The 22,265-nt window shown below is 41.5% G+C and overlaps 1 protein-coding gene across 7 annotated transcripts in view; it reads right to left on the bottom strand.

Annotated features, from left to right (window-relative positions):
- WDFY3 (WD repeat and FYVE domain containing 3) overlaps nucleotides 1-22,265 on the bottom strand; it is a 185,105-nt gene that overhangs the window by 128,876 nt on the left and 33,964 nt on the right. For 5 of the 7 annotated variants that reach the window (XR_012628813.1, XM_074867444.1, XM_074867448.1 and 2 more), the window contains exon 2: nucleotides 19,946-20,040. The gene's annotated coding sequence lies outside the window, so the exon portion shown is untranslated. The remainder of the gene's footprint in view (nucleotides 1-19,945; nucleotides 20,041-22,265) is intronic. The other 2 variants (XM_074867445.1, XM_074867446.1) reach the window with 1 other exon arrangement.

Genomic DNA, 22,265 nt, shown 5'->3' with positions numbered 1-22,265 from the left:
GATTCTCTTTCCTCTTCTAGGTATGTGGATGCCATCTCTCCCCAGTAATCTGTATTTGTCAAAATAAATGTCCTGTGATCACAGAAGCTAAAGCCCTGGTGTGCTGGGTTTGTGTGGCGGGGTTTTGGTAGCAGAGGAGGGGGGCTAACAGCAGTGGCCCCTGTGAGAAGCTTCTCAAACCTCCTCCGACTCTGAGTCGGACCCGCCTCTGGCCAAGGCCGAGCCAATCAGCGACGGTGGCTGCGCCTCTGTGATAACGTATTTAAGGGGAACTGGAGAGGAGAAGGAGTTGTGAGGGAAATATCTATGCAAACACCGAGGACAGTGGAAGAAAGGAGGAGGACATGGAGGTGCATGGAACAGAGACCCCCCCCGCAGCCCGTGGGGAGAGGGCAGGCTGTGCCCCTGCACCCACGGGGGTCACCAGGGGAGCAGATGCCACCTGCAGCCCGTGGAGGACCCCACGCCGGAGCAGGGGACTGCGCCCGGAGTACACCAGGACTCTGAGGGAAAAAGCCCCCGCTGGAGCAGTTTGTTGCTGGGAGGATTGCAACACGCAGGAGGGCCCCACGCTGGAGCAGTTTGTGAAGAGCTGCAGCCTGTGGGAGGGACTCATGTCAGAGAATTTGTGTAGGACTGTCTCCCATAAGAAAGACCCCACACTGGAGCAGGGGAAGAGTGCGAGGAGTCCTCCCCCTGAGGAGGAAGGAGCAGCAGAAACAACGGGTGATGAACTGACCACAACCCCTATTCCCCGGCCCCCTGCACTGTTGGAGGGGAGGAGGGAGAGAAATCAGGAGCAAAGCTGAGCCCGGGAAGAAGGGAGGGGTGGGGGGAAGGTGTTTTTAAGATGTGGTTGTATTGCTCACTGTCCTACTCTGATTGTTAAATTAAGTGGTGGTGGTGTTCAAATTCAAATTAAATTTTTCCTCCCCAATCAAGTCTGCCTTTTGCCTGAGACCATAATGGGTGAGTCATCCCTCTCTGTCCTTGTTTCAATCCCTGAGCCTTTTATTTTAATTTCTCCTCCCCATCCCTCAGGGAGAAGGAGTGAGGGAGCAGCTGCGTGGTGCTCAGTTGTCTCCTGTGCTTAAACCACACCACCACGCAACGACACAAGCCACAAAGCCAAGTGTTGATGTGTTGATCTCTGCCTGCACCCCCATCTCTGACTGGCAAGATAAAGTAGAAGATCACTTGGGCCCTGTCCCCTTCACTCATGACCCCAGGGCTCTTAAGTCCTGCTCAGTTGACCTTGCCCAGGTTCTGCTTTACCATGTCACTGGTGCCCACATTTTAAAATATCTCACAGATATGACAGTCTGTATTTAGTCTTCAAAACAACATGGACCAAATCTTCTGAACATGAGACTGAAGCCTACCAAGTAGGACCCTGCACAAAAGTTGACAGGGACAGAGCAGACAAATCCCTCAACCGATGCAGACAATTGGACACTGTGGCAAAAGGGAGTTTTCTCACAACTACATTCAAGTAAGGCAAGGAGTAAGGGGGGAACAGGGAAACTGTTTCAGCTCCATATATGAAGTTAAGGAGACCAACAATGAAATACTCCACAGAATTGTGATGTCTACCTCTCATCGCTTAAAGGTGGTTGGAAAAATGGAAGTTCAGTAACAGCTATAAAAAATATTTAAGGGCGTTTCCTCCAGAAACCCACACCTTTTCCCAAAGTCTTCAGTTTGGGAACTCTTCTCTCGCTGTAATAACATGTAAACTAACACAATACCACATCTGAGCTCAAAGAGCCAAAACTTCACTGTCTAAGCAGCAGGAAAAAGTCTGTATTTTCTTTTTTGTAAAATCTTTTAAAGATAGTATTTTAAATTCCTTTTTATGATTCACAAAATGCTGACAACTCTAAATCCAGCACTGAGAACACATGTTGCCATTGCATCCACCACTGCTGTAGACTTCTGCTAGCGCAGCCAATTTTTCTTTTAATTCCTGTTGCTTTACTGAGCCTAAGCACACACCTAGAACAGGAACTTGCACTGGCTCAGCCACACAGTTGTAGTTCTAGATCTGACAATTTTCTTATAGCGAGAGAAGTCCAAATGCATGTTACGCACTATTATCTCAGTGTAATGGGGACTGCTTCTCCCAGATGCAATCGTTTACCTTCCCTGGAGCAGTTTTAACCCAGAAGAATGACAAATGCAGAAAACAATTAAAGTAGTCCTCACTTTCACAACACAGTCATCGTCCCTCCTGCCTATGCGCCAGTACAATCACATACTCAACCTCAATGTAAGAGGTGGGGCAGAGAGGAGGGGAGAATGGATGTAACATAGCAAACTGGGCTAGTGGAAGGTGTCCCTGCCCAAGGCAGGGAGGGGTTGGAACTAGATGATCTTTAAGGTCCTTTCCAACCCAAAATTCTATGATTCTACGAACATAGTGTAAATAACATCCAAATTAATTTCATTTTGGGTTTTTTCCAAAAGTAACCAAAAGACACTACAAAATTGATATATTGTGTACTTAATTGTTGGAACTCCAACCCTAAAAAAAACCCCACAACAACCAACAACAACAACAAAAAAAACCCCAACCACAAAAAAATCCCCACCCAAACACCATACCAAACACCTAAATACCCAAAGACACTCCTGCAGTGCTCAAGAAAATCTTTCTAGAAGACACTGCTTTGGGAATATCCTTTATTATAAAGTATTCGCGTCCTTGATGCTTTTCACAGGTACGTAGTCCCTGTCACACTGTACAAAGTGAAGACAGGGGTAGCAACGCTGACATTTACAGACAGAGATCTTTGCAGTATATGCTGCTTTTTTCCGACAATATTATCTGCCCTCTGGATCAGCTTTTTCTGGCAGTATTTTTTGCTCATTCTCAGTCTTCAGAATCATGTAAAAGCTACCTTCAATTCCACTGCAGATCAACTCAAATGTATGCAACATATTCATTTCAAGCAGAGTAGTTATTACTTGTGGAATTATTCCAGAGTTGAGTCCTACTGTGTTTCTGTCTTATTAGAAAAAAGGCTAGCATGGGCTCCATTTATTTTTGCCAGTCCAAATCCAGTGATATTTCTTCTGATTACCACAGCACAGATTATCTATGGAAATACAAGGAAGATAGCTGTGGGCTCTGGGAGCTCCAACATGAGGCCCAAATCTTAGACATGAGAGAACGATTATTCATGCTTTACAGCAGGCAAAAGCTTTCCCATTGTGAATCTCAGTAGCAGAACTTACTTATCCTAAGAAAACATTTGAGATGTTTAAGCTCATCTAAAATAAAAATTTTAAAAACAAACAACTCGAATTTTCAGAGGAATGATACATTAGAAATACTACACCAGAACATCACACACATTTGCTGAGTGAAAGGACAGGGGTATGTTGCTGCTAAGTCTTGTATAAATATTTTGACTGAGGTTTCTTTGTTTAGGCTTAGGCCTGCAAAGAGAAAGCAGTACACCTAAACCTTTTACTACAAACAAAACAATATCTAGAAGAAAGGACCTTCCTATTCTATTAAGTAAAAGCAACTCCACAGTCTTCACAGTCAGATGTAACCACCTTGATTTGAGTTCAGCGTTAAGGCCTGGCAGTCTCCTTAACACCAAAAATGAAAGGATTTCAGTATTTTCAGTAACAGTCACCTGTTCACGGCTACTTGCTTACATACAGCACATGATAATCAAGCATCATGCACAGCATAAGCCTACAGGAAAAGAACCTTAAGAGAAGCAAACTCACAAGTTAGGTAACACCTGTCTTGTAGTTGCTTGTAGAGCTTGAGTTTGGTCTGCCTCTGCGCAGGCATCACCGTACAGTCTTAAATTGCATACTTACTTCCTAGAGCCCCCCAGAAGGCCACCTGACTCTCTCAGTAGAAAGACTGGACACAGCCCTCATGAGCAGCTGCTCAGTATTTTGTTACTTCATCCCTCCAACAATGATGCTACACCTTGGTTACTGCTACCCGGACGGAAAGCCTGCTCTGCACAGACAGTGGTGCAGTTCCTCATGGGTTCCTCTGTTCCGCTCATCACTGCCAGATCAGAATGCCTCACAGCTATTAAATCAACTTATTTTCACAAATCTGCCCCATAGCACAGGCATGTTAACAGCCTCAATATACACACAATGACCAGACACACACACACCTTACACTAAAATTGGTGGTGTCTAATAATCTGGATATCTAGTGTAAGAAACTTTGGAGAGTAGCTAATCCTACGTGGCATCTCGTAACGCCTGAATCTTTCTGCTTGCTTGTGTTGTATGCCTTAGAGATCAGCTGATGTCCTTCTCCCTGTCAGTTTGTGATCTCAAAGCTAGACGCCCAGTACACAATTAGAAAGCAACTTCAAAAACCTCCTGAGGAGTTTTGTGGAAGGGGCAAGGACAGAAGCTGGTTCTCAGGAGAGGAGGCTCTTCCCTGCCTTGCATCCCCTCTTCCAGCACATACAGCCTGGTGCAGCCACACATTCTTTATTCCATGGCCCTGATGAGTTACTTCCCCAGCAGGTCCAAGCAGGCACACTTCTCACAGGGAACCGTTGAGTTGGACGGTGCAGCTGTTGAGTCTTTGGTTTTTTTAAGCTGAGTAAGAAGTCAGAAGTTATTTTGAAAGAGCAAACTAAGCAAGCGGAAGCTCTATTAATGCAGCCTCACAGTGACAGGCACATGAGGAGGGTTGAAGCAGTTTGACCCACTGCACCCATCTTCTGCTACTTGAGCTTCAAAGGTGAATTAATGGCAGCTGTGTATCATCTTGCCCTGTATGGACCAAAACTAAAATAAGACACTTGATGAGTAGATTTCAAAGATGCACAAAGACAGCAACAATAACAACACTGCTCTTGTAAAACACATTGCTGTTTTCTCCTACTGGTAGAAGTAGAAAAATCTCCATGTGAAGAGAAATGAAGCAAGCTGTGAAGGCACAGCATGAGCATCTTTACTTAAACAACCCCTTTGTTTTCTTCCACTGGCTGTCAGATGGCTGCACATTCACCCATGAGCATACGTGAGGCTGACCCATGTGAGCAGCTCTGATATAAACCCATTCAACAAGTTCTTGACTTTTCTGTTAAATTTATATAGGAATCCTACAGGATGAACCCACGATATTCTCGAGAAGTCTCACTGGAGCTGGTGCAAGAGGTAACTTCTACCCTTTAACATAGTATTTTAAAGTGTTTTCTATTGTTAGTGGAAGCTGTTGGACAAACGATCATAAATTACATTACATAAAATACCAACAACTTACAAAGCTCTAAGACAGACACTGTAAGAAAAACATAACACACAAAATCATTAACACAAATTAGAGCATGATAATATAAGGGTAATATTACTAGAGCTATCAAAACATCTGTGAAGGAAAAAAAGTAGACAGAAGCTGCACAAGACACTCTTATTTTCACAATAGCTATTACAGGTCCAAGCTGTGCATCTAGTTCCAAAAGGGTGTTATTTAAATAAGCAGCTAGGTAATTATCTGCTTCATAATTACAGTCACAAGTGTTTCTCCAGGCACTATATTGGTATTACATCAGCAGCTTGGCAGTGAAATAGGAATCAGTTTCTTCCTTTGCAGATTATAATGGGACACCAGTGCACAGCTCCACCCCAACTATCTCAGGAAAATGAAACTTAAGGTCAGTCTTGTTGCTACAATGAATCACAGAAGCCCATCACGGTCAGTAAATTCCACACCTGTTATTTCCCTCCACACCACCTCTGTTTTAAGATTTCCTACCCGTGTAATTAACACTAACATTCTGAAGATGATCATCAACATGCACTATTAAAAAGGACGTTTTCTGTCTTTCAAAAGAAACAATGAAGAGCTGTTAGTGGCTAGATACACATCCATTTGTCCTTAGAACTGTATAAAAATAATAAATTCTCTTTGTAGGCAAAAACAGCAGCAGGAGGGGAAGTGAGGAACACAACTACTTCCTCCCATCCCCTCCCCCAGGAAAACACAGCTACTTACACAGAAAGAAAATCATGCACAAGGAAGCTGTGTTGCTGAAAGGAAGCCATCAGCTCTCCCTGACGGACTGAACTAGCACGTGCTTATTTGGGGAATATCGCCTTGTCCCTGTAAGACAGGGCCTGGAGCAAAGCCAGCGTGCCGACTCAGTAAGAAAAGTGCCTATTCCTGTACTAAGTTTTCCTCTTGTTAAACAGCTAGTCATCTGGTTAAAACAGGAACTATTTCATTGAGAAATCCTCCCAACAGGAAAACACCATCAACTCCCACTCCAATTTTTGTACTGTAAACTATTATTAAAGGTGTGCAGGCAAGGATTTGCAAGGTTGCACTATTATTTCAGGGTTGTGGCTTTTCCATGTTTTGGGGTTTTTTTTCCTTTGCATTGAAATATTTTTAAACTTATCTCAAGGAACCTTATGTTATCACCTGAAAGCTTAACCTTCCCTTTTTTTAGATGAATATAAGTGAGGAGGCCAACCTAGTGAAATACTGCTTTGTTTCTACAGGTTGAAGAGATGCTTACAGAGGTGTCTCTTTCAGTTCACAGTTAGTGTCCAAACCAGAGAATTCAATGCAGTTATTTTTTGCTTTAACATCTCAAAAGGAAAGGTAAAAGAAAAAAAAGAAAGGCTTGCTATCCTAATTTGGGACATGTCCTTCCTGTTCTCTGAACTCAAATCAGATGAGTATTTAAAGATACAATTTCTTTGTTACTTGCAACATTAGAAATGCTGTTCTTACAGTCAGTCTGACCTTAATGCCTTGACATCACTGCAAACAAAAATTCTTAATACTTTAACAAATATGAAGAACTTAAGTAACTGATTAGCGAGGAAAATACAGATATAAAACACAGACTATCAGTCTTCTTTCTAGGTCCATTTCCCACAAATTATTCATGATAATGACACATAATAGCAAGTGCTGATAGAGTAGATTTCCTGTGGTTTGGACCTTCTTGAAGGTTAATGTTTTATATTCAGTAAAAAAGAAGGGCAACAATTAAATAACAGTGATACTTTTGACCTATGTTGCAGGCACGGAGGAAAGCTGTCTTGCTAAAGAATAACAATGCATGTATTTCTTATTAAGTATTAACTTAACTTAAAATGAACTTCAGTTATATCGGTTGTGCACTTCATTTTGTTCAAATAAGACAATAAAGTACTGCTTTTCACTTCTGCATATTGCCTTTTTTTTTCCTGACTTACTAGTGCATAGCTTACATCTAGAAGATAACCCTATCACCGCATGTTCTAATTCTTTAATAACCACTAAATCTTATTTCCCAAAATTGCTTCCAGTACTTTAATAAAATATTTCCAAGCTACAAACATTTCTTCCACTACCTCCAAAACATAAAGCCCATAAAACAAAGTATTAAATCCTACCACAGCTGAAAAGAATATATAGTACTTCTCCAAACCACAGTTCAAGTTGCATCAATTTTCTTCACTTCTATTTCTGTACACGAAAAGCACGGACAACTTTTTAAGATCTCAAGTGCAGACCCACCATCCATTACGCCCTTGCAACCAAAAAGCCTGCTTCAACTTTATTTTTTAGTGCAATAGCACAGAACAACAGTTACCTAGCATGAAGGACTACCAACACACAAGAGGAGGTAAAGGATGTGATTAAAATCGTTGTTCCTAAGTATTTAGGGATGGTGCTCTAAACTCCAAGCTTGATCAAAGAGGAAGGAGCTACAAGTCAGTTTTACAGAGAGCAAAGAAGAGACAGCGCACGAGTAGGCAGGCACGTGCACCGCCTTTTCCTAGCAGGAGCAAAACTGTCCACTAGCATCTAGAATGTGATTTTTGGCTGGATGTTGACAAAAATCAATTCTACATCTTTATTTAGCATGCATTAGGATCTGTCACCAGCACGAATACAATTCTCAGTATTGCTCAGTAATAAACTGATAATCAAGCTAAAGAATGGCAAATGGCCACAAAGCAAACTGCCAGAAAGCTCAAATACAGCCTATTTAGACTGACCACACATATCCATTAAAGGTTTCTGCCTTTGCATTTTTCACTCTGCATCTTTTTCAACTAAAATCAAATTCTCGTTTCATCTTGAACTACCACACACTACCCCAAGAACCAAAAAGTAATTCTGCTTTTGTAACCACTGGAATAGATACATCCACGGCTTGTTCAAAAGTGGCTTTTGAAAAAGGTCAGGGAAATTTCACAAGTCATTTTCACATTCCAGAAACTAAATAACATGTAACAAATACCTCATGGACATCCGACTAAGAGGTGCAGAAAACCTCATCTTTGAGGTTACCTGTAACAGTATAGACCCTCCTTCACAAAACACCACCAAGAAATACACTCCAACCCTAAGGCTACCTGAAACCCACGTCTGACTGCTGGGTTCTTCGCCACTTCTTCTATGAATTTCAATGCAAAGTCTTCAATCACCTCATCTGCATATAAACACAGATCTGATCTCCAAAAACCAGTTGGGATTTGCTAGCCATGAAGGAAGTCTGAAATTCCATACTGCAGACTGTTTGCTGCATGACATCTCCTTAGACTGGACAAAAAAAGGGTAATATTTATACCAGAAGGTTTTAAATCATTTGTGCAAGGCAAAATGTATTGCCATTGCACGGCTGAGGACCAAATAAAACTCTTCGTGTGTAAAAGAAGCCCTTCTGCTTTAGGAGATGAGGAAAGGTCACTCCAGGAAGAAAAAAATAAAAAAAAAAAAAAATCTTACCATGTTTCATTAACCCTAATAATCAGTTACAGTAAAGATCAAAGTAGTGGCTCTATATAGGGATTATGTTAGAAAGGAGAGACCTGCATTAGCACGTTCAGGTGGTTCATTCATAGACATTCAGGCTCCGCGAAACTATTTGCTCGTGCTTGTGCAACCATACCACTTCGGCATTTTTTCCACTCCTTTGACCTGTTCCAATGTGGTCTCAAGCTGGCAATCCAGCCCTGACTGCAATTAAGCCTGAACTAGTTCTGGGCATACAATTCCTTCTCTCCTTCAAGGAGCGTAAAAGACACTATTTACCAGAGAAATGCGGTAACTGAAGAGACAAAAATGCGTGCAATGCAAAAATCCTGACAGGAAGAAGGGAAGTCCAAGGTGGCTGGAGCACAGACACAAAAGATAACGAGAAAAATAGGAGAAGTTTCTCCACTGACATGTATTTTTGGAACACTCATTTACAGGAAAATTGTGCCTAGTAAGTTAACCAGTTTCAGACTGAGAGAATAAAGTTCTGGTTTTCAGTGTTCTCAGTTTGCATACATTATAAACATATCAAATTACTTTTGGAAACTAAAATTTACCAGGTTACTGTTAAACTGGAAATTTGTAACTGGACACTCTTGCAGGTGTGAATGATCCCCATTCACACCCGCTAGCTGGCAAGACAACAGAAAAGCCAACTCAAATTATCATGCAAACTTCGGTACTGCTATTAACATTTACAGCTGAAAAACACTGGAGGAAAGCAAGCACTGAAACATTGTTCTGGTTTTGAACATACACTGAAAGAATTGAAATAGCCCAAAAACATTTGCACCTCAGCAAAATCATCTGAAATGAAGGAATCGGTAGATTATTCAAAATCAGAACATGACACCAAAAACTCATAAAACAATCTGTGGAGTGTCAGGAAAAGTTTGCTGAATACTATAAAGATAGGTAACAACTGTTTAAAAAAACCAAAACAGAACAGGGTACTTACTTCCTCAATATTTTTGGAAAGCAAATTCTAATTAATGAGTTCTTGCTATGTTCTGCGGTAAAATATCTTGAGCATCTTTGAATGCCGTTTTTCTTGGGTTTTTTGTTTTCAAAAGGCCTGAATAATCTGATTTGCATTAATTGGACAAACAGAATGCCAGTTACAGCCTGCTGGGAATAGAGCAGAACTGAAATTTTACTTTGCCAACCTGAACTGCATGGCAATGACTAAACCATGCCATTCAGGAGAGAAAATGCTGCTAAGAAGCCCCAGGGAAAAAAAAAAAATAATAAAGGGGGGGGGGGGGGCGAGGTGGCAGCGGGCCAGACACAAAATAACAAACAAACAAAAAAAGGCAAAATAATCTGGGATCTGAAGAGGTAAGTGTGTGCTTGGTTGGCATGCAGACACCAGCAAAGGCATAGGGAAAAAAAATACTGTTCCAGAGGGTGGCTCTTGCATTAGCAGTTAGCAAGGGAAGTAGAAAAGCCTTCCTAGAAAAGTTATTCTGCTAGAATAAACAATGAAACAATGAGCCGTTATTAGGAATGGGGAAGAGTGCTTCGGTCTGTTTGCCTTTCCAAGTAAGGGTGGGGGGGTAAAACGGGGAAGGAAACCCATGAGCTTGGAACAGGGGACAGGTTGTTACATCTAAGCAATAAGACCCGGCACCAAACACCGCAGCGTGTTCAGTAATGACAAGAGTGATGACGACAGTGAGTCTAAGTACATGTCTGATAGTCAGCCAGAAAAGCCACCAGATTTTTTTAAGAGGATCATGGTATAAGGCAAAGTGGGTGCCCATTCGTTGTTGTGGTGGTAGTGTTTCTTCTTCCCAAGAGCAATCTGCAGCATGAACTTCAACCAGCTATGTAACACAGCCATTCATATACCCAAAAGAAGAACATTTCTTCTGCCTTTCGGAAGTTTACATATGGAAGAGCAGTAAGTAGAAGCCCGTTACCTGTAGACTTTGTCTCCACAGAGCTGCCCTTGTTTCTAACAACCTGAATAAGAAAAACAACAAAATGATCCTACCAGCACATGCCTGGCTGATGTAATAAAATTCCTCTCTCTGCTACCATCTAGTCAGAAAGAGGGCAAGCGAAACAGCAGTGCACCAGCATTAAAATCAGCATTAAACCCCAGGCACAAATACTTATTTCTGAAGCAACAGGAAGTAAATCAGGGTGAACAATCAGATCTTTTAAGTTGCATGTTCACAGTATACCTAAGTGCAAAATAAAATGAAACAGCCCAAGACCTTAAAATCGGCCATTCAGACCAGATATGTATAGAAAAGCAGTAGAAATACTTGGATACACATCACTACTGCCTTTTAGACAGTAACTGATCTCTTCCAACTACTGCATTATTCCACTGTCTGTTTGCTGAACTTGACCCCCTACACATCCCCAGGCAAAGGCTCCTCTACAAATGGCATTTAATGGACTACTCTTGAACTGACTTTTCTTAGAGAGGGTTCCCCTACACTGAAACTAGGATGGTCCAAAGACATTCACTGAGCTCCAGTGGAAGCAAATGCTGCATAACATACAGCACAGAATCATAGAATCATTCAGGTCAGAAAAGACTCTTGAGATCATCAACTTCAACTGTAAACCTAACACTGCCAAGTCCGCCACTAAACCATGTCCCCAAGCACCACATCTACATGTCTTTTAAATACCTCCAGGGATGGTGACTCAGCCACTTCCCTGGGCATCCTGTGCTTGGTAACCCTTTTGGTGAAGAAATTTTTCCCAATAGCCAGTCTAAACCTTCCCTGGCATGACTTCAGGCCATTTCCTCATGTCCTATCGCTTGTTACTTGGAAGAACAGATCAACCCCCACCTTGCTACAGCCTCCTTTCAGGGAGTTGTAGAGAGATAAGGTCTCCCCTCAGCCTCCTTTTCTCCAGGCTAAACAATCCCAGTTCCCTCAGCTGCTCCTCACAGGACTTGTTCTCCAGACCCTTCACCAGCTTTGTTACTCCAGCAGACGCATTGCCACCGGGAGAAACAGTAAAGATTCCTATGTTTGATGTAACTAAGCAAGCACTGTAATGATGGGGTAAAAGCACTGACTTTTTTCCTCACCTTCCTTTTCTTCTGCTCCTCATTCTCTCCACCCCCTCTCTGTTGGGTAGCAGAAGATCCTCTGGGGATGAGAGTCACAGATGGCAGATAAAAGCAACTCGACCCTTCTCAAGTTTCATCTTCAGCCTTCAAACACCACCCTGTGCCTTAAGGACTTTAGGCAGAGCTAGACTTCGCCTTGGGCTCCCAGCCCTGGCTTTGGAAACAGCCTCCCCACACTGCACATAGAGACTCTTTCTCAGAGCCTCGAACAGAGCAAAGAGTAAAGACAAAAATCTCTCTCCTTACAGGAAACAGCTCTAGCTCCCCACTAACATGCAGGAGATGCTGCTGCTCCCAGATGACCAGCTAGAGTCTGTCAAGAGGGCTGCCAGGCTTACAGAGGAAGACTGGGACAGAACCATGGCAGGATACAGCTCTTCTAAATCAGAAGCAGCCCATCAGATCCACAAGGTTTCTGTCCCCCAACACGTGTCAGATAAAAAGATTAAACAGAAAAAAAGAAAAACCAACAAAAACACCCCACAAACCCCAAACCAAAAAACCACAAACACAAACCTACAAAGCAGATTAAAACTGCAGACCTTTAAAGCAATATTAATTGCTCAAGTGAATGCATTCTTCCAGTTCTCCCCAGCTCTTCAATCAACTATTTAACACTGCTGAAATTTTTTTCTTGTGTTCCCTAGCACACTTATTAAATGACCACCAAGAATATCTCACATTCTTGGACATTAAAGTTGGTATCTCTCAGAGGGACAAAGCTGCAACATTTTCAAAAATCCATGCTTATTTAGCTTACTTTTTATTGCTAGTAATGGCGTTGGTGTATGTATTATTTACCATAACTACTTTCAAAACTATTTTTGTTTTCTGCTCCATTACCCATGTTCTACTCCTGTTTGGCAATAATGCCAAAATGGAAGTTATATTTCACAGTGAATAAATGCTTTCTCGACAGAATTTTATGCAATATACTGCAAGATTAAATAGGACAGCTAGAAATCCCCCAAGAAGTGAGCTTTCTCTTATTCAACGAGAAAAAATGAAGCCTATAGCACAGAGAGATAGCCAAATTACTATTTTAATATGATGGGTTCTTCTCCAACTTTGTTGTATTAGACAATGTTCTTGGCAATGTAAGTTGATAACAAGTTTGCTCCACAGCAGAACTACCGCACTGGGAAACAGCCTGGTATTACTGCAGTTTGAAAACTACGCACACGACAAACTAAAATCAATTATTTTCTTCCTTAGGTAGAATGATAAATGTAATCCACCTATTTTTCACTTATTTCTGTACAGCCAACATCCTAGACACAGAAAATTATGCACACTTACATTACGTACTTTATTCCAAGTATCACTGTATTTTGACTAAATCTCAGCTTGTCATTTGGTTCAGTTTCTCTTTGTAACAGCAAGTACAACTTCAGAGGAGTCTGACAAGAAGTACAACTTTGCAGAAGCTAGCCGTGTAATTAAATGTTAGTCTAGGGGGCAAAAAGTATCAATGCAAAGAAATATGAGTAGTTTGCATTCATTTAGGTCTCATCCTACCTCGAATTCTTGAAGTTCAGCGCAAGCATCTTAGTTTTCAAATCCTCTCCTTGTAAGATACTACTGATAGGAGACGGCAAGTTCCTCTGCCTACAAGCCAGTGCCAGCCCATGGTCAGTAAACATCCTTCTGGCAGTCAGGCGGCCCTCCCGAGCTTTGCGCCACCACCCCCCAGCGCCGGCTGTACCAGCACCCAGGCTGCTTTGATTGTGGAGCGCAGCTGGTCCCTCCCGGCAGCGAGGACAGGCATGCGGGAAGGGCAAAGGGAAGGGATTCCTCCTTCTGCCTTACAGCACCCAGGCCACAGTAACCCATAAAGCTGCTTTACAAAAATAAATCAAAATCACACAAGCAGAGAACGAGACAAAAAACTACTCGAGTTAAAAAAAAAAAGATGTCTGGTCTGCAACGCAGGCACTGAGAACGAGAACAATGCATCACAGCTTACAAGTGAATTTGGAAGATGACATTTCTTCCTGCTTTTCTTATCTCCTAGAAAGTAGATGTGTTTAAATTTCACAATACAACTAATTATTCTTGAAAAATAAAAGGAGTACAAGAGACACATCTTACTAGTATCTAAATCAGATGTAATGTGTGTTTTCCTAACTTTAAATTTTCTGTGGTTTTTTGGTTTGGGTGGTGGTGTTTTTCTTTTTCTAACAGTGTTTACTATTCTAGCTTGCAATGCTATTTTCATGCACAGCACCATACAACATAGAACAGCTGGTTCAGCTCAACACTGCCAGGAGTTTTGTTTTGTTTTAATAACAACAACTATTTAGAAGTGGTAGGATTTCCCAAAGAAATTCATTATTCGTAACTACAGTTACTCACATGTTATGTCTCACCACTGTATTAGCCCCTTTCTCCAGTAATGACCAAAGGTATAGAAAACAAATTAGGATTGAAGCTGCAGCTCTCTGAAAAAAAATTCTCCCAGTGCCACAGAAGGATGCTTAAATGACTACAGTGGTCACTGCCTTCTGACTAAACTTATCGCAGAAAAGACCCCAAAAACCCACATAGTAAAAGCACAACTACTGAAGCAGAGTTTATTCCCATTCTCCCCTTGGGTTCATCTATATACAGGCACACACTACGGAAATATCCTTTCTCACTGGAGGAAAAAACAACATCAACAAGACAAATATCCAAAAAAAAAAAAAGACAGTAATTGTACATCAGATGCACTGCAATGTCATTTACAGCTACAGAAATTATTTACTAGTTATTTATGACAAGTCCTGGCTTCTGCAGCACATCTGTGAAAGTGTATGGACTCACCTGGACATCCTGCACAGTGCCTGGCCATTTCTGGATGCACAGAACCCAAGGTCAGCACTTGCTTTCCACAAGTGAGAAGACCCAGCTTTTTCAACACTATCCCTTTTCTCTAGTTTTATGTCTCTTTTGACAGGAAGCAGTGCACAGAATGAGGATAACTATTCCTGTCTGGTTTTAAGACAAACACGATGCAATAACAGAGTGAAACCCAGCAATATGTTGCCAAACAAAAACACATTATAAAATCAGGTAAATAAATGCTCAATGCTAGTATTTAATTGCAACAATAGTACCACAGCAAAGGCTTCTTCTCTTATACATCCATATATATTCCTTTACATTTTTACCATACATTGCTTTTCTTAATTTGATTTTACTTCTCTGTCAAGAATTTGCAGATGTTCCCTCAAGTATGAACTCCAGGTTGCTCAATCTGGGAACAAGGAGTGAGAGCAAGAGGAAGGCGTTTGGGCTTTTTACATCAACTTGTTTGATAATAGCTGTTATTTGAACAAAGAAAGGATGCTCTAAAAGCTGAGTAATTAATGCAGAGGTCAGATGGGTACCTGAAGTAAAGGGATTTAGTCAAGCAGCATTACATATTGCATAAAATGCATGTGAAAACACACGTTCCCACAACCCATCCAGATAACAAGAGCCTTTGGCACAGGAGTGCATCCTGCACGCTGAAAAGTAAACGCCCAGTCACGATGCCAACTGCACTCTTGTTACCAAGTTCAAGAGATGGCTTCATTCAAAAGAGTGACTGGTTCAACTCTGCCAAATTGCACAGAAGGAAGAAAGTCAACTTACTAGCAAAGACACACGTTGGTGTAAGGTACAGTGCCTTTCACAGTAGCTGTACATTCCCTACTAGAGGAAGTATTTGTGCAAGATTTTCATTTTGGAGGACTAAATAGAAGATGTAGTAAGATATCCATCTCTACCACAGGAAAAAGTTTCATCATCCTGAACCACAGAGCAAAGCAGAGAATAGTAGCCTCTTGATAAAACTCCTCTCATGCAGGTATTACATGGGTGACTTTTTTGTCTTCCTTTTTAAAAAAAAAACCAAACAAACCAAAAACTAGAAAGGTGACCCTTTAGCGACACTGAAGAGTAAACCATATTTCCAATAAACTCTCGCTGCAATACAGCCAGATGGCAGCCCACTTCTCCATTGTTATTTCCTCACTTACAAAAATTGCTGCACATCAGAGTTTCATCTTCCAGCACTTCGGACAGTTATTCCTGCAGCTACAGGAACATGCTTTGAGATTGCTCCCAGGCAGCTTCTTGAAGTTGTAATCAAACAAGAGAAAGCTCTAAAACTAGGTTTACTGTGCCTCCAGTTTGTTTCAATTCATGGTACCTAGTCTTTCCATGGTACTGCCTAAGGCTTGCCTTTCACAGGCTATCACTTATCAGTAGTAGCTCTTCCAATACCCTCTATTTGGGACAGAAGATTGGGCATGAAACATTCACAGCATTCTTGCTATTCCAATTACACCACTGGTGCACCAGGTCTCTGCTACTAAGCTGTATCTACTATCAGCTTCATTTGTATTTTTGTTAAAAAAACATTTGCTAGGACACCAAAGAGCAAGAGCCATACTCCAAGAAGTCAAGAGCACAGCAGTAGGGATTACAGAACCAGAGAGCAGAGTCTCCACAGAATTAACCTCAGAGATATTTTTTCCCCTCACTATGTTTCTCATCCATAAGAGACTACAGCATCACCAACAGACAGGAACGTGGCAAAGGGAGTTTCAGGCGTTAATCTATCGCTAGCAAAAATTATTGACCCAGTGTCAAATATTGGTGCTTATCTCTAAGGGAGCCAGCAAATTAATCTTTCACAACAGCCTGACAGCTCTGGGAGGTGCACTGTATATGCAAAAGCACGTCATGCAAACATCCCTTTCAATCACAGAGAGCTTAAAACAAAGCAGTGCGTCAGACTTCTCTAACACCATCCCAGACAATTATTTCCACATTTCATATCTTATTCTACAAAAACTCTTAAAAAATATGGTCACTCCTCCCTACTCATACATTTTCTCTCTGTGGCAGACTAAAGGAACTATTACAAATAAACATTAGGGCAAAGTCCTGCAAGGAAAAAGACCTGAGGTGCTGAGGAAAGCGCTGGTAACTCCTCCAGCAACCTAGCAAAAAGGATACAGAAGTTATTCTTCCCTCACGTACGCCTTCAACAAGCCAAACAATAATCCACACCTCAAGCACTGCTACTCCCCACCCTCCACCCCTCCATCCTTCCTGAACCTCAGCCAGTAGCATACGTTTTGGACCACACACACAGAAATGCCCGAAGAGAGGAGGGACTGCGGGAGCAGCTTTCAAGAGTCCAGACAAGCTGCTTTAGCTGCATTATGGAGACCAAACAGAGAGAGGCAGCCCTGGTGTTCGCTGCCTAACTGGATCTGTTGCTATGTCTTGGGTGGAAAGGCAGGGAAGTGGCACTGCTAGAAGCCTGCCAGAGCAGCTGCCTACTCCACACCTTCTGCTCCCCTCCAGCACAAGAGAAAATCCTGGGACTTTCCAAGAGTGTTGTTTACCTTCCACATGTATAACTCAGCTGTGTCCCAAGACCTCAAATCCAGATACACCATTTTTTAAGGTAACAACCACTTCCATTCAAGTACTAGGTTTCAGTGCTGTAATTTTACTAAAGGATAGAAAAGCACCACAAACAAAAGAGAGTGTTGGAAGAGGCCATCCAACTCAGCAAGCTCAACATACTTAGGTTATATACACTGACTGAGTTACTGTGGTATAACAAATAACACTGGGTGAGTCAGGTCAAACAAACACACACAAACACTTAGCTTAGCCCAATTACAAAGTCAAACACCTTAATATAAGCCCTTTGTGGTGCCCATACCGTCTACTCCCAAACTGACATCATCTACACATTTTGTAAATAGACTCTACTTCATCATCTAAATCACAGATGCCATTACTGACAAATCCAGGCATGGAAAGCTAGTAAGGAAGCCTACTTCAAATGTCTTTCCAGGTGTCTTTCCCTAATCCCTGTTGACTGCTCCACTGAACCATTTTTAATAAATTTTGCTCCTGCGGTATGGTGAGTTAAGGAAGATCCCATTTAAAAAAAAAATAAAAATATCACTATATGTACTACATTCAAAAGAACATCCTTCAAAACTTATACACTGCAAGTTGTATCACTCCTATCCCTTCTCTCCCTTATGCATCCAATTCATCTGTCAAGGAAGCAAACTAATCAACTTGATATAATTTTCTCCCTGACAAATCCATGTTGGTTGGCTGCCTTCCCTTATCTCATTATCTTCTAGGTGTTTATAAACTGCGTCACGACTTTTACTATTATCCATGTAGCTGCAGGTAAGTCATGCCATAGCTGGAAAGAAACTCATCGTGGCCCCACAGAGCCCAACCGAATCAAATATAGCAGGCTCAGGTCTGAAAGGAATATAACCACAGAAGCACTAAGTGCAAGCTAATAAGTTCTGCCAGTTCTTGCATGTCCTCGGAACTGGAAGAACAGGCTGCATGAAGCGCCAAGGAAGTATTTCCTACATAAGTATCTGAACAGCAGATCACGATACTAATAAGACAGTCTTCGCAGATTCACAAAAAGTCTGCATTCAACAGTCTGCTTGAAACGAACTGCTTTCCCTAAGTCAAGAGGGAGACTAACAAGAGAGGAGATGAGCCTTTCATCTTTTTTTATTCTTCATAAAATCTAAACACAAAAGGTTGAAGGGAGCAAGGTATTTTCTATGAAAGAAAAAAAAATATGAAAGTAAAAAAAAGCCATGAGAACCCCTTGGGGACAGATTTCTTTTTCTCGTTAATGAATAAAACATTGGAGCCTAAAGCAGCAGCACAGAGCTAGAATGAAAGCATTGATGCTGGAATGCAGGATTTCATATGGAAGGATGTGTTTTGGGGTTTTTGTCTTTCTGTGCGCTTTTGTTAAATTAGAAGTGATACCTCCCCCTTGAACATTTTACAAGTCCCAGTTTTATACTAGATAAGATAAAGATTGTAAGAACATATGAATAACTAAAGCTCTCTGTAAGAAATAGCACCACTTAAAAGAAGAGCTGTTAAGCTCCACACACCTCAGAGTGACACCAACTAGCATCTCCTTGTACTAACAGGTCTTTTACCACTGGGTCACCTCTTCACTTTCTGTATCTGTGACGTGCTGCCGCATTTTTTTCCACTGTTTTTTTTTTCCCTTTTTGCTCCAAAAGGGTCTATAAGTTAAAGGGTGTCCTAGCAAAGCTTGGACATTATTCTTCAGCAGACATTTATGCTTTTAAAAAAAGCTAACAAAGATTAGAAATCCTTTACAGTAACCAGGCAGGTTTAATAGATTTTAACTCAACTGCTCCTATGAAATTCACTTCTTGTTTCTTTGTTTAGGAGCACTTCAACATGTCTACCTCTTCCCCCACTCGCTTCATCAGATTTTACTTGCTACATTCATCTTCATCAGCAAAACAAGGCATTACTCAATCTGATAGTTATACGAGCTTTTTTGACTTCACTAGTTAAGAAGAAATCCATCCAGTGATAAATCCACTTAATCCTCTTTAGCTTTACAAAAAATGTGAAAGTAAACTAGATTGAATATTCTACTTGAAAGAGGAAGCTTCTTGTAGGCCATAATATTTGTGGTAGGACTATATAGCTATTGGGAAAAACACTCGCAGCAAGCAGTCTATCCAGCTTGTACATAATCCAAAGAAACTAGGATATAAAGCTGAAATACAAGTCACTCGAGGCAAAAGTAGAGATAACATTACCTTCGTGTGGATAGAGAATGGACCTCTCCCAGCCTGTCATTCTACTGAACAGCAGGAGTATCCTTCTCTCAAAGTAAAAATGAGAGACTTGAAAGACTCAAAAAATAATCATGTATTATGGTCTCACATATTATGATCAATCTCACCTTTTTTTTTTAAACCTATCAATTAAAACCTCCAAATTTAATGCAGCTTGACTCCGAGCATGCATCACACCACGCAATTTTCTGTGACCACCCAGCTATGTGTTTCTACAGCATCTACATAGATAAACAAAACCCTAAATTTTGTCTGGATAGAGTAATTATAAACTGACCATGTTCTGACAGTGCCTGAATTAACACTCTTTCTGTGACAGGCAAATGAACTGCTTCACACAAAATTTATTGAAGAGGGAGCTGATTACAAATCAAAAGGCAATTTCTATAAAAGCTCTTAAGCGTCCACATCACTAACCTCTACAGCATTCCTGGGATCAGGGCAAACAGCTTCAAGAAAACAGGGCCCATTCCTTTCCAAGGTTCCTCTTCAACACCAAAGCTGTTCTTTCACTAGGTAAAGTAAAAGGGGAAAAGGTTAGAATATAAATGTGACAATAAAATCACAGAGCTCTGCCATTTTGAAATGGAAGAGCAGTCATTCCTAAGACAACTGGACTTTCACAAAACTAAGAAATCTTTTAAATGGCTCCTGGAAAAGGAACTGTAGCAAACTAGAACTTGACACACAGCATTAAGCTTAAACAAGCATTGTCTTCCCAATTAAATAATACTCACTGAGAGCACAGGAACTGCTAGAAGAGTTACTATAAAGTCCAAGCCCAATAATTAATGCACTGACAGCCTGTGATCAGCAAAAGCATCCCTCCGAGGAGCTAAGTGATTTCTCATCATTACAGCAGGGGAATAAGAACGAAGTTGCATTGACCCCAGCCCAGCTGAGCAACTGTGAAGCTACTCAATGCACCTAACTTTCCCTGCCTCTCCACTAGTTTTTCTGCCTCTTTTTTTGGAGTTATAAAATGCTCATCTTAGAATTTGCAAGTGGACACACAAAAGCCAACAAGGGGCACTGAGTCTGAGCTCGCTTCAGCATGACTCCATCACAACGAGATTCTCCAGCTAACTCAAGGCAGGTGGCAGAGGCAGCAAAACCAGCACTATTCACTGCTGGACCTGGCAGACAATTAGGTACCTCGGTGAAATGCTGCACCTTGGTTAATTAGCCATGAGATGGCAGACCATTATTTTACCTCTGATTCCCAGTCAGCCCCATTCAGCACTAGTTCAGGTGTTCCTATACTACTACGGTGCACTACACAGTACCTAAAGCAACTGGGAAAACTTTGTAATACAATTCATATCGTTTATTAGTTTATTATTCTGTACATTAAAAGGAGCAGGGAAGATTGGGGGGAGGGGGGGGAGGAATTGACACAGGTCAAAAAAAAGCTGCACAGTATCAGGTACCTTAGGCTTTGTGAGAGAGACAGCACTAATGTGACAAACTTGCTCAGAGAGACGTTGCAGCGCTTAATAACAATAAAACATTTTGTCACAACGTTGTTGTATGCACTAAAAAGACACTTTCTGGCAAGTGCAAGAGTCAGCATTAACAGCTAAAGCAAAAGTCCTCTTCTAACTCCATCCTCCATGACTGTAAAACCCCCTGCTGCTCCTAGGACAGGGAAGGGAAGTAACAAAGTATACCATTTGAGACTCTCACAGTTTTTAAACTGTGTTTATTTCGTTCTAAGACTAAGGGCCCTTGCTTGCTGAGTGAAGCCTGCTTTTAGAAAGAATATTATTTTTATCTAGGAAATTGGTAAATGCATCCAAGCAACAAACTACAAAAATATACCAACACCCCCCAGCACACAGTACGACCAGCTAACCAGTTCAATTTCCAGAGGGATCCATCCACTCAGGCACTTCATGCACTCACCCCACTAGCATTCTCAACAGCATCTCCACTACTTCAGCTCACCTACCTCCTACCCACAGGCCACACAGCATCCACTCACAATTATTTTCTCAGGAGATTAGCTCCAGCAACCCACCTGCAGCAGTGACCATGACTAAACTAAACTAGATAAACTCAGACCAGCAGATATCCTAGAATCCAGCCTCACGTGTGTCGCCGCATCCACGCCCATGATTTATGTGGTATCTTAAGATGCTTCTTTGCCAGTGCTAAAGTCTAGTGTCACACCAGGCCTGGGCAACATACCACAGGCCCATGTTGCCACACAGAATCATTCAAGCCCAGAGAACCACCCTACAGTATCCTCGTCTTATTCAACGTGACAAGCCGCAGAAAGCCTTCATCCTCCCCTTCTACCTGTCTTGTCTCCCCTCACTTTCACCTCATCGTCATGCAACTGTTTGTGGGGAAAAATAAGGAGTCAGCAGCCGGCACCAAATACTGCATGTGTGCACAGCATGTGAAACAGTAGAAACTGGACTGCAGATCTCAGAAATGCAACAAGTAGGGTGAGCACTTTCATTTTTACTTCTACAGAAGCAAGTGAATATTTAAACTAAGAGGATAAACAAATGATCCTTTTGTCATAGGAACAGTTACTAGGACTAGCTTGGCAGTAAACATCAATACAAGTAGGGAATTGTAGTTTCTGCCACCTTCAACTGCATTTCACTCTGTTAAGAACTTTATTATATCACCAACAACCTCTCAGGTTCAAAACAATAGATTATTATTTTTAAATACAGACAATGGAAGTCTCAGGTAGGGTCTCCAAATCAGATCAAACTATGAT

Source organism: Strix uralensis, chromosome 4 (genome assembly GCF_047716275.1).
Source record: "Strix uralensis isolate ZFMK-TIS-50842 chromosome 4, bStrUra1, whole genome shotgun sequence".
Taxonomy (NCBI): Eukaryota; Metazoa; Chordata; class Aves; order Strigiformes; family Strigidae; genus Strix; species Strix uralensis.
Note: the sequence above shows the minus strand (reverse complement) of the source record. Positions and strands in the feature narration are given on the sequence as shown.